We start from the raw sequence: 10,287 nt of genomic DNA, 5'->3' as shown, positions 1-10,287 counted from the left end.
AGCTGCAGGCCACAACTGCCTCGCCAGTGACTGCTAGCACACTACGAAGGAGCCTTATTTCCCTGTCAGATGTTGAGTGGGCGCTGCAGCAGCATTTGGCATCTAGTGTCTCAGGAGGCATCGCTCGCATGAACATAAGCTGGATCGCTGCACTTAAAAGCAACGTCTGTGAACGGTGCACAAACAAGATTCTCCTCTGCAGGTTCATGGCAACTTTAAGAAGCCGTTTGTCTCAATGGATTCTCATAGGAAACCTCCTGGTAATAAAGAAGAGGTAAGAATGCCAATTCAGACTTGGTGTTGTGGTTTACATAAAGGTTCAAAGAGGTGTCATGATTACAGCTGTATGTTTGAAACATTGCCCTTTACGTTAACTGGATTAACACCGCATATTCTTCAAAGGTGGGACATGTTTTTGTCACTGTGCTTCTAGAAACGCCTAACTAGTGTTTCCTCTAGGATTTTATTCCAACTGTGGGGGAAGGCCTATTTCCACAGGTGGGTGGGGGCATTGCCCATGGGTGCATGGACTATGCTCCTTTCTCTTAGGTTGTTAAACCTTCCCACTCAAGAATCACTGAAACCCACACAAAGGCTGGAAATTTACCATTAGCTCTTCACTTCAGTGGCTTGCTCTGCCGTGGACAAAATCAGGGTCCACTCACACTATGCTATCCAAACTGTGCCTAGGCATGTTTCCTGGTTCGTTTGACAAGTGTGAGTGCTCCCAATCGGGCCCACGGATGGTTGAGTTGGCTGGCCCTGACCTAGTTGGAAGAGGTGTGCCAGAGCGCGGTTCGGTTGGGCTTTGGCACGGTACGCTTGTAGTGTGAGTGCAAAGCGCGCCTGAGTCTGAAACTAAAGACATGACTTTTTATTTAACTTAAGACTCACTTTTTTTTAAGATTTATTTTTGGCCTTTTTGCCTTTATTAGATAGGACAGTATTGAGACAGGAAGTGAAGTGGGAGAGAGAGAGAGGGGGTAGGGTAGGGAAATGTCGTCGAGCCGGGATTCGAACTCGCGACGCCCTGATGTGCTATTGCACCATATGTCGGCGCGCTAACCACTAGGCTTTTGCGCCGACATGACATCACTTTTAAGGTACCGTTTCATATAGATTTATTAATTATTATTACTTTAACAAACACAAACTATCGTAGTTTGTTAAAGACACAAACCCCTCGCTGCACGCCAGCTGCACCTTCAGCAAACTTCCGAATACGTGCAGCAGGATGACTTTATGAACATTTATTAGTGTCAAAAGTGCTGGATCTGTTTGATTGTGTGTCACTGCATCTCAAACGACTAGAAATAATACACAACAATATAACTAAGCGGGCAATGCAGTGGCTGTCGCCTCACAGCAAGAAGGTCGCTCATTCGAGCCTCGGCTAGGTCAGTTGGCGTTTCTGTGTGGAGTTTGCATGTTCACCCTGTGTTCGCGTGGGTTTTCTTCGGGTGCTCCGGTTTCCCCCACAATCCAAAGACATGTGGTAACATAAAAAAATGTGGAAAAACTGAAGCGCTACGAATACTTTCCAGATACACTGTATATGCCTGATTCCACTGTGAAACCAAAGTGTACTTTAGCACTTGTTTGGCACCTTTTCCAAAGTGTACCAAGCACAATAAAAAGGTACCAAAAAGATAGACTTACAGCTTAATCCTACTGGTTTACAGAGAATCATCAACAAGCCCAGGGAATGACAACACAGCCACCACCATCGAAACAGGGCATCATAATAACACAGCATCGGAAACACACATCTACCCGCCAAGAACCAAGAAAAGAATATGCTGTATGTCCTCTACTGCTGTTCACAAGGGTATCTAAAAATGTGTGGAAATCATGAGTGGTGCAACTTTTCTCTGTTTGCGTGTGCTTGCCGTGCATCTATATTTAAAGTTATAACTTTGAGTTCACAAAAGATACAATATGTGAATGACCCATGTGGCTTTATTCTTTGAGCAAGAATGGCATTGATAGCAACCAATGGCAGTGGAAACAAGCCTGATCGAGGTGACTCATACTGAACTGAACTATACCACTCAGTGGAAATACGGCATTATAGCTGTCATACATACTCAATCTTCTAGCCTAGGGTTAATCAATTATGCAAGTTAACAGAGATTTAAGACCAATATAATGTATTTTTATGGATTCAGCATTCCGCCAGTGTGCATACCCTTATGTAAAAGTCTGTTTGTTGCGCTTCCTATGACTCCTTTGACTCGGTCTCTTTCAAACTGTCAATGACAACCTGCAGCCCTGGCAGGGATGATTTTTGGTGTGGCTGTCCGCCGCAGCAGATGGAACCTAGCAGAAACACTGAACAAATTTAGCCTGAATCGAAACAAGGGTTTTAACCCTGTCAGCTTAGCTTGCCTGTAGACAGATATTCCTTTAGCGAAATAAAAGAAGCACGCATTCTAGATGTCTCCAGTCTGTTCACGGGCTGAGTCTGGTCATGGTACTCACGCAGTCTTGGAAAACAGAACACACAGGCGTTACACAGGATTATTGAAGACACCGCATAAAGACAATAGTGGGAGTTGATACATCGGGAGAGATATGCACAGAGTGACAGCCATGGCGGGAGCATGGAGCACAGAGATAGGAGGAATTAGCTCTGTTACAAGGCCACAACAACAGCCATTGTCTGCACAAACATCAACAAGAGCTCAGCGCTCTCCAACTTGTGGATTTGACGGCCGAGATTGAGATGATGTGACCGAACTCATTGTTTCCTAAATGCTATTAACCACCACGCCACTGGCACATTAAAGTACAAGCTGATGTAAATGACAATTCTGCTGTCATAATCCAGGCGCTGATGGGAAACCTTACAGCAGCGTTGTGTCTTAACAACAGATTACTTCCTGAGCCCAGCTCTTCACCTCTTTCCAAAGACTGATGCCACAGGATTTCTGCTTCTTTATACATCCGTTGATGTTCATTCTCTCTCTTTCATTCTTCCATTGATCCCTCCATAGCATTCAAGATCTGCCAAAGGTTCATGCCTGCAGGGGTCCACAAAACCCATTATCAGGTACAGCACCCACCTCCATGCACTTCAACTCTAAGATATTTGATTTTTGGAGGATGTTTATTAGCCCGTGTGTGCTTTCTTTAGCCTCTGAAACCTTTTATCTATTTGTTTATTCAAATAATGACACTTTCTTTTCATTTCACAAACAGGTCAACACAGAGTCAAGTCACTTCATTCCTTCAATTTGAAGTATTTTACTTTTGGCGATGTCTTTTTTTTTTAGATAAACAAATATATTTGTCATTTTTAAAATTATATATTTGTAATGAGTGGTGTTAAGTAACAAATTACAAAAACTCAAACTACTGAGTAGTTTTTCTCAGAAAATAATCCCTACAGTTTGGCCGTGAATGCGTGGCGTTTGTGGTGACAACGTTGATCAATAAACAAAAAGAAAGGTAGGAAGAAGTTCTTGTCTGAATGAGAACCAAACAGCGTTTGGTTACTACCCACTACTCCACAGACTATCCCTAATCCATAGTATTTTTAAATCACTTCTTTATCTTTTCTTATCTATGGGGATTAGAAAAATCAGTCCAGTGATTTCTGTCCAATCAAATCGCACATAGAAGATAAACGGCATCATAATGAACTACCTCAAGACATGGGCGATTTATAACTGCAGCAAACTGTTTGGAAGCATTAAAAGTGTCCAAGAAGATGTTCAAATTCTTTACACACAGTGCCCCAGAGATTGGTTAGATCAGGGGTCACCAATCTCGGTCCTGGAGGGCCGGTGTCCCTGCAGGACTTAGCTTCAACTTGCCTCAACACACATGCCAGGGTGTTTCTAGTATACCTAGTAAGACCTTGATTAGCTTGTTCAGGTGTGTTTGATTAGGGTTGGAGCTAAATTCTGCAGGACACCGGCCCTCCAGGAACAAGTTTGGTGACCCCTGGTTTAGATGAATGTCACTGATGAGAAGATGACAGATGTTTACTGTATGATGACCGACATGGCCTTAAAAACAGCAGGCACAATATTTTGACATGACATCAGATTGACGTTGTACCCCAACATTGTGGGGATGTTGCATTTTATTTAGAAATAAAAATCGGCACAGATCATTGACATCACAACCCAACATCAGCATCAACGTCTAACGTCCAACCTAAATTCAACCAAATATCAACGTCTAATGATGTCACAGCTTGACGCTGTGTGAATGGTACCCCTATGACATCTATTAGACGTTGGAATTTGGTTGCAATACTTGACAAATAAATGTCAGCGTTTGAGGTCAATATGAGGTTGGTTTAAGATGGTGGCTCAACATTGGATTTTGGTCACTAACACAACCTAAAATCAACCAAATATTAACATCTGACATTGCTATTGGACATCAAAATAACATTGAGCTTAAACACTGGCTAAATATTACATTTTGGTCACCTGATGTCATGACCTAAATCGAATCTAATATTAATGTCTTATGACGTTGTGTGCCTGCTGGGGAATAATTAAATACACTACAGAATGTTACGTTTACACACGTCCACAAATTAGATGTAATTGCATTAGCTTTTTACAGCGTAATACTCACTACAAGTACTTTTGAGAGGTCTACTTTTTTACTCATAGTTTGAGTAATATTTACAACAGATCCTTTTACTCTACTTGCACTACATTTTTAGGCAAGTAATAGTACTTTTACTTAAGTATGATTTTTTTATTACTATTTCCACCACTGTTTGTAATAAATCTCAAAATTACCCGACAAGATGGACAACCTTGGGTTGTAAGTTTTGGAACATTTGGAACATTCACACACAGTATAGACTATAAAGTTTACACTCTCAGGCCCCATTAACAAACCAGGTTAATCAGTAAATCACTGAGGAAATAGAGCCATTACAGTCATTTACAACTGAACGACTCTGGTCAGATGAATCAGGCAAATCTTAAGCCACTTGATCTAAATAAGCTTGTCAGCAAAACGACAAACAAGCGAACGTTCTTAGAAATCCACACACAACAAATTATGCAAGTATATTACACTGGAATTTCTTTTAGTATCATATGAATTTGTTTTGTTTGTCTGCTTGTGTGTAGTGTGGTACCTTTCACCAGGCTCCGAAAGTACAGTGTGTATGTGTGTTTGTGTGTGTGTGTGTATATGTGGCTGGCGGCAAGGTTTGTGTTGGATATCTGCCACCCCCAGATAATTCACTCTATTGGGCTTTTCAGCAGACACTGGATGGGCCACAGGGAATCAAGCCAGAACATCAGAAATGAGTTGCACTGGCGTACATTCCAGCATTTCAAGAACTCTCATTCATAATGAGATAAACCAATCACTTGATACAGTTGTTCCACTATATTTTACTAAACAAATAGCTTTCGAAATCAGTTTTCTATTCTACTGAACCAAAGTCAAATCAGATGCTTAGATGTATATGAGCATTCCAGTGTTTATTCATTCATGTGGCACACTGGGTCTTGGTTTGTCTTTTGGCTTTGAAACCCGAGGTAGCAGTTTCTGTGACCCAGCCTGAGGGGCAATAATGCATTGTGGGAGTCAGGTTCATTCATTATATGTGCAGCAGTTTTGTTTTTTTCAGTATAACGGTCTACAAATTACACATTTCCTATTCACAAAATATGTGCACCATTGAAAATTTGATTTATAATTTTACTTTTAGTTAATTAATCAGTGAAAACATTGAGAGATCAGCGATTGAGGACTGTGTGTGTATATTATGGTGCATTATATTTCATTAAATTAAACATAAATAAGACCTGTAATAGTTAATGCGCACAATCAAGAATATCCACGTTACGTAGTGATTGTGCGTATGGATTTACCATTTCTCTCATGACATCTAAAGACGGAGACGTAGATGAGGAATATGTCGCTATGCGTGTATGTGTGTGTTTGATGGCACTTTAAGTCGGGTTCTGTCCCCGCGTCTCCATTTCCTGAGGGCTCGGACTCAGAGAGTTGTCACCTTGGAGTATTCCAGGGCCTGTGAAGCGCTCCAGTCCTCTGTGAGAATGTCACGTCCCGCCCAGGGCAGTTTTGACAAACAGAGTATATATTGATACATGATAAAGTATGCTAGAAATCACCCCACTGCTAAAGGCTACTATAGTTTTAATATCATCATTTGAATTAACAAGCATTCTGTGCAGGAATAATGAGTCTTCATTATTCAAAACATCATCCTTAGCCGCAGAGCTCTCGGGCTATTACGGCATGAGAACTTAATGAAGAGAAGATAAAGAAGGGTTGAGATAAAAGTTTCAATGGCCTCACTCAGTAACCAGAATTAAATTTTAATGCAGGGTGGGAGGTGATAGATGGGCATGCTGGAGCTGATGCCCGCTGAGGTGGAGGCTATCTGATGACCAAGTACAGGAGCTGACATATGGACAGTGACTGTCAACGCAGGCCTTTAGGTTTAGGTATTACCGTTGTATGGGATGACTTGATAAAGTGCATTAAGATTGATTAACACCTAACAACTGACAATGTCTAGTATTTTATGGACATTTAGATTAAAAGACTAGCTGAATGAAAATTTAAAATTCTATTTTTAATATGAAAATAGTTCATCTATGCTCTACCAGCATTTTAAGTCTTATGATTAAGTTTAAGACTTTTTTGTTCGTCAATAAGAAAGGATATAAAATATATATTCAGTTATGAGCAAAAATATGAACAAAATATGACATATAACATTTAAAACATGAATTCAGCAATACAACAAACTATATTCCAGTTTTTTCAGGAAAAATTAAATATTAACTGTCCTTAACTCACAATTTGTGTGTGCTTTCCAGTTGCTTCTGCCTTTCTAATGCATTATAGGACATTGATTTCTGGTAAAGCGATGTTTGCTGTTAAAAAGTAAAGCCTAAAATTTAATACATTTCATAAAATGACTTTGATTAACACGAAGTTTGAAGATAAATCTAATAATGACAAATTTAGTCAGTTGTGTGATTGGAAATCAAAAGGAAAAACACATTAAATTATGTATTGGCTACTATTTAACATTTAATCAAAGTCATATGAATGCATCAGTTAAAAAAGCTGAAGTCAGTAACCTATATTAAAGTCATGCCACTTTCAAAAACAGATTAATATAATGTCATTATTCAAAGATAACATTCTCCTGCCCTCCTCTGAACTTGTTGAGAATTCCAAACTGGTGTGTTGACATTATTTGAGTCCATTGACGGCAGCAAGTTTCAAGACAACATTGGTTTGGACAGTCTGTATGTAAATCAAATATGTGTTACACATACAAGATCATCCAAAAATAGTTAATCATGAATATATTTTATAAAAAAAATAAATAAATAAATAAAAAAAAACTAATTGTGTCCTAGATTAACTGCAGTCCGAGTAAAATACATTTATTTATTTATTTATTTATTTATTTATTTATTTATTTATTTATTTATTTATAATGATGATTATGACTTACAGATTTTTGATCTCAAAAAAGTTGAGTTTGATTATTTGAATTGTATTAATTTTAATTAATTATGTGTATGAATATCATATACTCCCTGTGCTAGTTCTAATGCAATCCCAATTATAGGGACAATTTTTTTTATCTTATTATTATTTTTTATTAAAACATGACTGCACAATTGAATTTTTTTTTTCAAAATTTTATATTTTTATATACCAAAACATAGGTAAACTCATTTCTACCCAGAGTGAAAAGTCAGAAAAGAAAAAAAAATCTTACTAACAACGGCATGTCTATAAACTGTTTACATGTTTACATATATATATATATATATATATATATATATATATATATATATATATATATATATATATATATATATATATATATATATGCATGCACCAAGTACAAAGTGCAATATTGTAACAATTTTAATCCCTGTTTCAGAACAAAACAGTCAGTCCTGGAGGGCCAATGATTTGAACCAGCTTGGCTAGAAAAGTCCAGCCAGGTGTGTTGAGGCAAGTTGCGTCTAATCTCTACAGGACATCACCTATATTCAGTTAAATTGCAACAGTGGCACAGTAGATAGTGCTGTCGCCTTACAGCAAGAAGGTCGCTGGTTCGAGCCTCGCCTCAGTTGGTGTTTCTGTGTGGTGTTTGCATGTTCTCCCTGCGTTCACGTGGGTTTCCTCCGGGCGCTCTGGTTTCCCCCACAGTCCAAAGACATGCGGTACAGGTGAATTGGGTAGGCTAAATTGTCCGTAGTGTATGAATGTGTGTGTGGATGTTTCCCAGAGACGGGTTGCGGCTGGAAGGGCATCCGCTGCTTGCTGGATAAGTTGGCGGTTCATTCCGCTGTGATGTTCATTCCCTTAATAAAGGGACTAAGCCGACAAGAAAATTAATGAATGAATACAGCATATGTCGCCTATGGTAAGTATTGGGATCAGAAAAAAAAAAGAGTCAACTAAAATAAATCTTCTGCATTAACTTGCTTGTCAGACACCACCAGACCTTTTAATAGGATGGGTTTTCTGGTTAGATTAAATAAAAGCAAGAGATTTTCAGCACAGGGATACAAAGCTAACCACAAGTACACAGTTAAAGTTAAATCCTGACTGCTTATAGCACATGACTTAAAGTAAAAGATGCCTAGGCTGGATGTTCAATAGATGACAAGGTTCTGTCATGGCCATTCAAGAGCCCTGACCCGAACCCTTTGAAACACCAACAAAGACCAGATAACTAGATAAAGAAAGTTTTCTGTATGGAAAACCACTCTTTAATTCCATTCGAGGCTTTCTCCAACCTCATCAAACAATATAGGAAAACACTCAGAGATGTTTTCTGGGCAAATATATCATTCATACTAATCTAACACAGTGTACATGTTTTAATAAATAACAGGAAAGAGGCTTTTAAGAGTCTTTAAAAAAAAGAATAACTCACAAAAGGAAGAAAACTCACAAAGCACATGTGTGTGTGTTTGACTGCATGTGTTTTCTCCCAGGGGCTTCAGACTCAAGTGTGTTTGCCTGCTGAAGCATTGTGATGCCCGCTGGAGGACATCTCTGTGAATGGAGACATCTGATGAATGAATGGGTCTGGTGACCGGTCTACACTCTGCTGGCATGAAGCATGTGGTCTGGGTAAGAGAAACTCACAGATCTACACATCTCCAATTCTAAGACACCATAGAAGCCCTCTAGCCTAAAGATGCAGATTGGACGAGTGTGACACTGTCTGTGTGCATTTCAGCGCTTAAGGAGAACTGTGAGTTCAATGTATCCAACCGCAATCATGTGAAGTTGGTCGTTTTCATGGCTTTACTCGCCTTCAGGGATACAATGGCTGTATAAACTGACAAGACAGAGTCTATTAAAGCAATAAGCCGCAATAAAACAGTTATTTTACCATGGTTAATGGATGTTGTTAGACACATAAAGCAGAAACTATGTTTAATAAACAATTAAGAAGCAACAATTAATAAACATTTGATGAATGATGCATCATCTGCTTTGGGTGTGCTTTGTGGGATGAAACAAATCCTTGCTATAATAACTATAGAAAACACTCTTTCATCTCTCTGACACTTGCAACAGTTTTTGCAAATTGCACAAGGTTATATTAATATTATTATAATACTAGGTTATAAAATATAATTTTTTATTGATGGTTTATATATAAAATGAGTGCGTATTCGGTTTATTCTTCAGTAGCATAGAGATTTCTTATTAATGTATTTTATAAAACATTGTTTATAAGAACTAAGCTATTAATATATAATACATTAGGCTAATTAATACTAATTAATAAAGTCAGGCAGGACCACAAATCACATCCATGTAGTGAATTACTGTTGAGTGATATCGGAGCATGGTATCGGCCTTTCACGTCCGATACAAGTATTAGGGCTCTATTTTAACGGTCCATGCGCAGAGCGCAAAACACAGGGCGCAAACGCTTTCAGGGCGTGTCAGAACGCATTTTTGCTAATTTAAGGATGGGAAAATCCGCTTTGCGCCGTGGCGCATGGTCTTAAAGGGTTGAGTTTATTTTCGTAATGAGTTATAGGTGTGTTTTGAGAATAAACCAATTAGAGTCTCATCTCCCATTCCCTTTAAGAGCTAGCTGTGTCGCGCCATAAGCATATTTTGACGTAAAGTAAGTTCACTTTCGCTTTTGCTCTCGAGGATAGGGAAACCTTTACGCACAGACATCAATTAGCTATATATAATTATATAAATAATTAATTTTGTTTGTTAAGCACAAAGATTTGTTTCAGAACTATTTCTAAATTCAGTTCT

At 38.6% G+C, this 10,287-nt stretch overlaps 1 protein-coding gene across 15 annotated transcripts in view; it reads right to left on the bottom strand.

Annotated features, from left to right (window-relative positions):
- The window catches only part of LOC147830999 (uncharacterized), a 156,945-nt gene that overhangs the window by 102,336 nt on the left and 44,322 nt on the right, over positions 1–10,287 (bottom strand). For 2 of the 15 annotated variants that reach the window (XR_015524751.1, XR_015524763.2), the window contains exon 4: positions 1,943–3,023. The exons of 11 other annotated variants lie outside the window; for them this stretch is intronic. The gene's annotated coding sequence lies outside the window, so the exon portion shown is untranslated. Of the gene's footprint in view, positions 1–1,938; positions 3,024–10,287 lie in introns of those variants that run through there. 2 more of the 15 variants (XR_015524760.1, XR_015524756.1) reach the window with 2 other exon arrangements.

Source organism: Danio rerio, chromosome 24 (assembly GCF_052040795.2).
Source record: "Danio rerio strain M-AB ecotype USA chromosome 24, GRCz13ab, whole genome shotgun sequence".
Lineage (NCBI taxonomy): Eukaryota > Metazoa > Chordata > Actinopteri > Cypriniformes > Danionidae > Danio > Danio rerio.
This window is presented reverse-complemented; position numbering and strand designations above follow the sequence as displayed.